Source organism: Sorex araneus, chromosome 6 (genome assembly GCF_027595985.1).
Source record: "Sorex araneus isolate mSorAra2 chromosome 6, mSorAra2.pri, whole genome shotgun sequence".
Taxonomy (NCBI): domain Eukaryota; kingdom Metazoa; phylum Chordata; class Mammalia; order Eulipotyphla; family Soricidae; genus Sorex; species Sorex araneus.
This window is the reverse complement of record NC_073307.1, coordinates 47,566,934-47,571,731: the sequence shown is the minus strand read 5'-3', so window position 1 is coordinate 47,571,731 and position 4,798 is coordinate 47,566,934.

Sequence of the window (4,798 nt, the reverse complement as noted above, 5' to 3'; positions counted from 1 at the left end):
GGAACCAGAAAGCTAGATCCAGGAAGCTCAGAGGTTGAAACAAAATTAACCCAAATAGACGCCAAGATAAATATCATTAAAATGGCAAAAATTCAACATGAAAGAATCGTAAAAGCAGCAAGAAAAAAACGAAGACTCACATAAAAAGGAACTTCTGTAAAATTATTCTACAAGTAAGAAGGAAATGGTATGACACAGCCAACGTGTTGAATGGAAAAACCTCCAATCAGAAAATGAAAAAAATTTCAAACAATCTAACCTCACATCTTAGGGAAGTAGTAAAAAGAAGAACAAGGGAAACCCAAAGTCAGTAGAAGGAAGGAAATAATTTTTAAAATTAAAAAGCCAATAAAGGGGCCAGAGTGATAATAGAGCGGGTAATGCATTTGCCTAGCATGTGGTTGACCTGAGTTCAATCTCTGACATTCCATATGGTACCCTGAGCACTGCCAAGAGTGATGTCAGTAGTCCTAAGTGCAGAGCTAGAAATAAATCCTGAGCATTGCTACGTATGGCCCAAAAACAAAACAGAAAAAAAAAAGAAGGAAGGAAAGAAAAAAAGGAAGGAGGAAGAGAATGAAAGAAAGAAGGAAAGAAAGAAAGAAAGAGAGAGAGAGAGAAAGAAAGAAAGAGAGAGAGAAAGAAAGAAAGAGAGAGAGAAAGAAAGAGAAAGAAAGAAAGAAAGAAAGAAAGAAAGAAAGAAAGAAAGAAAGAAAGAAAGAAAGAAAGAAAGAAAGAAAGAAGAAGAAGGAAAGGAAGGAAGGAAGGAAGGAAGGAAGGAAGGAAGGAAGGAAGGAAGGAAGGAAGGAAGAGGAAGGAAGGAAGGACAAATTAAAAAGTATATATCATGGTATAAATACCATAGTATATATATTTTAACGCCACACAAGCCTCAACCTTTAACAACATGTTAGTAATCTCTTTTTTTTCTTTCGCTTTATTGAGTCACACCCGGTGATACACAGGGGTTACTCCTGGCTCATGCACTCAGGAATTACTCCTGGCAGTGCTCAGGGGACCATATGGGATGCTGGGAATTGAAAACGGGTTGACCGAATGCAAGGCAAACGCCCTACCGCTGTGCTATTGCTCCAGCCGCCCCTCCTTTCTTTTTTTTGCTTTTTGGGTCACATTCAGCAATACTTAGGGATTACTCCTATCTCTTTGCTCAGGAATTACTCCTGGCCATGCTTGGGGGACCATATGGGATGCTGGGGATTGAACCCCGGTCGGCTAGGTGCAAGGCAAATGCTCTACGTGTTGTACTATTACTCCAGCCCCTTTTAAATTTTTACTTATTATTATATACAAGGAGAGGAGGAGGAGAAGAAAAGAGGATAGAGAAAGAAGGAGAAGGAGATTCAAGGAAATGGGAAAATATTCCATGTGCTTTAATTAGGAGAATTAACATTGTTAAAATGATCCTTTTGAAAGCATTATGCAAATTCATGAATCTCTATCAAAATTCTAGTGGTGTTATTCAAGGGCATAGAGCAACATTACTAAAACTTTTATGGAACCAGAAAAGATCTCAAATAATCAAAGAAATTCTGAGAAAAGGATGGAAGACATCACATTCCCTAACTTTATACATAATACATAGCTACAGTCATCAAAACAGCTTAGTATTGAAATCCAAGCAAACCAACAGACCAATGAAAGAGAACTGAGAGCTCAGAAATAAATCCTTACAAACATCGCAGCTAATTTATGACAAAGGAGCTAAGAGCATAAAATAAAGAAATCTCTTCAACACAGTGGTATTGAGAAATCTGGTTAGTCACGTGCAAAATGACATGGGTCCACAATCTCATCCCAAATGAGATTGTACAAATGTCAACTCATAATGGATTAAAGACATAAATATTAGATCTGAAACCAGGAGAGGTTTCAAACAATTGAAGAAAACACCAGCAAAGCACTCCATAATGATGGTTTCAGTGGTGCCTTCCAGGGTTCTACTCCATCAGCAAGGAAAAAAAAAAACTCTAAAATAAATATTTGGTATTACATTTGAAAAAAACTTCCGCACAGTGAAAAAAAAACTATCATTAAAAGAACAACTAAAAAAAATCCAACATACTACTGAACTGGAGGAGATATCTGCATATCACATCTGACAAAGGGTTAAAACTTAAAGATATATGAAGATCTCACAGAACTCAAAACCAACAAAAACACAATCAACTCCTTCAAATAAATGGGTAGAAATCTAAAGAGACATTTATCCAGGGAAGACATGTGATGACCAAGAGAAATATGGAAAAAAAAAGCTCATTTTCACTTAATATCAGGGAAATGAAAATCAAAATGACTATGAAGCATCACTTCACACCTCTGGAATGACCTTTGCCAAAAAGGCCAGCAGTAACCAGTGCTGGGAGATGTGCAAAACAGAAACCCTCATTCAGCGTTGGTAGGAACGTCCATAGGCCCCATGGCATGCAGCTCTCTAAAAATTTAAAATGCCAGAGCTACCGTTCGATCTAACCGTTCCGCTGATAGCTATTGATCCCCAGAACACACAGGCATTAGTAGGAAAGGACACATACACACCTAATGCTCATCACAGCCAAGATCTGAAGTCAATCTGCATGCACAACAGAAAACTGGGCAATGAAAATGTGACAGGGGGCCAGGAAGAGGTCTGGGGTCAGGGTCCCATGCCTTGCGTGTATAGAGACCCGAACTCAAACCCTGGCACTGAATGCCCCACACCCCAGCGCTGTAGGGAATAGCTCTGCACCCCCTCAGAATCACTGGGCTGGGCCTTAAGCTGTCTAGATAGCCAGCTGAGCATGGCTTAGGAGAATCCTTCCCACGATCACGATGACGAAATCCCCGTTAATCGTCGATTTTTCGAACAGGCTCAGTAACCTCTCCATTCGTCCTTTCCCTAGGATCTTAGAAGTCTCTCTCAGCTCGGCCCTCCCAATGATGTCACACTGGGGGCTCTTTCAGGGTCAGGGGAATGGGATCCAGCTTGTTACTGGATTTAGCATATGAATACATCATGGGAAGCTTGCAAGGCTGTCCCATGTGGGCAGGAAACTCTCAGGAGCTTGCCAGTTTCTCCCAGAGGGAGACATAGGCTACAAGATATCACGTGGCCGCAAAGTGGCCATGCGCTTCTGGGAGCTTGCTTTTAAGTCTCACCTGGTGAACCCCTTCCCAAAACAAAGAAATCTGGTTTGCTTTGAGGCCACGCCCGGTGAGGCTCAGGGGTTCCTCCTGGCTCTGCATTCAGGAATTACTCCTGGTGGTGTTTAGGGGACCCTGTGGGATCTGGGGGTTGAACCAGGGCCGGCCGTGGGCAAAGCAAGCAGCATCCAGCCCGATGTACTATCTCTCCAGCCTCCAAGCGAGAGGGATTTGATATATGTGTACCAGATAACACCACTCAGTCTTTGGAAAGATGAAGCCAGGCCTTCTGCTACTCTGGCTGGAGAGGGAGCCGACGAAGAGAAATAAATCAGAAGGAGAGAGACAAATACTGGATGATGTCACTCATGTGCCTTATATACGGAAACAAAGAAAGGGAAGAGACCACGGCCACTGCAAGCAAGTCCTGGGCGCTGACCACAGAGCTGAGGGGAGGGGGTACGGCAGGGAGAGGGACAGAGGGTCGAACGTGTGTGGGGGGATGTGGGCACTGTGGTGAGACCTGCGGTGTGGGAGCAGCGAGTCCCCAGGCCTTAGAAACATTTGCATCTTGTAAGGCAACAAATCCCCAATAAAAATTAAAGAGGAGTGAAATGCATCTCACATGCCTGAGTGCATGGAATAATGAGCCTTTTCCTGGATCAACGCGAAATGCGACTTTTCCATTTCTAGCAGTGACTGTATACCATGATATCTGGAAATACAAGGGAAAGCTACTAGAGGCCGGAGTGATAGTATTGCAGGTAGGGCCAATCTGGGTTCAACTCCCAGCATCCCACAGGGTCCCCCGAGCCCTGCCGGGACTGAACACTGAGTGCTGAGCTAGGAGTAAGCCCTGAGTCGGGTGTGGCCCAAACACAAAAACATCATGGGAACTGCTGAAAGCCTGAAGAAAGAGTTAAGAGAAAGTCTAGGAAAAAGGGTGTAGAGGAATGCTAACTTCCTGAATAAGTCTAATAGATTCCCTAAAAATTAGCATGCTTGGGCTGGAGCGATAGCACAGCAGGTAGGGCGTTTGTCTTGCACGCGGCCGACCCGGGTTCGAATCCCAGCATCCCATGTGGTCCCCCTGAGCACCACCAGGAGTAATTCCTGAGTGCATGAGCCAGGAGTGACCCCTGTGCATTGCCGGGTGTGACCCAAAAACAAAAACAAAAAAATAATAATTAGCATGTTTGCAAAAATAATCCACTGAAGAAACCATCTCCAACCAGCTGCTTGGCTGTGGACCCCACATGTCCCATTTGTGACAGGCACCATGGCTGGGGGATTTGCTGTCTGGGCCTCCGCCTCCCCGTGTGTTGTGGGGAGTAAGTGGCCACCCAAGTCAGAGGGCCCATGGAGAGCCGGGGCTGAGTGCCCTGTAAGGAGAAGTAGCCGGGCTCCCCGGCTGCCCAGACCAGCCAAGGTCCCCTTGCCCAGGGCCACCGGAACACCTGAGAGACCCCATTGATGGTGTTGCCCTGGCCCTGGACATGTCTCCTGCCAGGGCTCTCACTTAGAGGGGCCCTCTCCCCACTCCTGGTCAGACGGGCCCTCCCCAAAGCCAGCCCCTCCCCCGCCCGAGAGCCTCGGCTTTGTTTTCTTCTACAGACCCAAGATTTCCAAACCCTGCGGTCGCCGCGCACTGATAAAA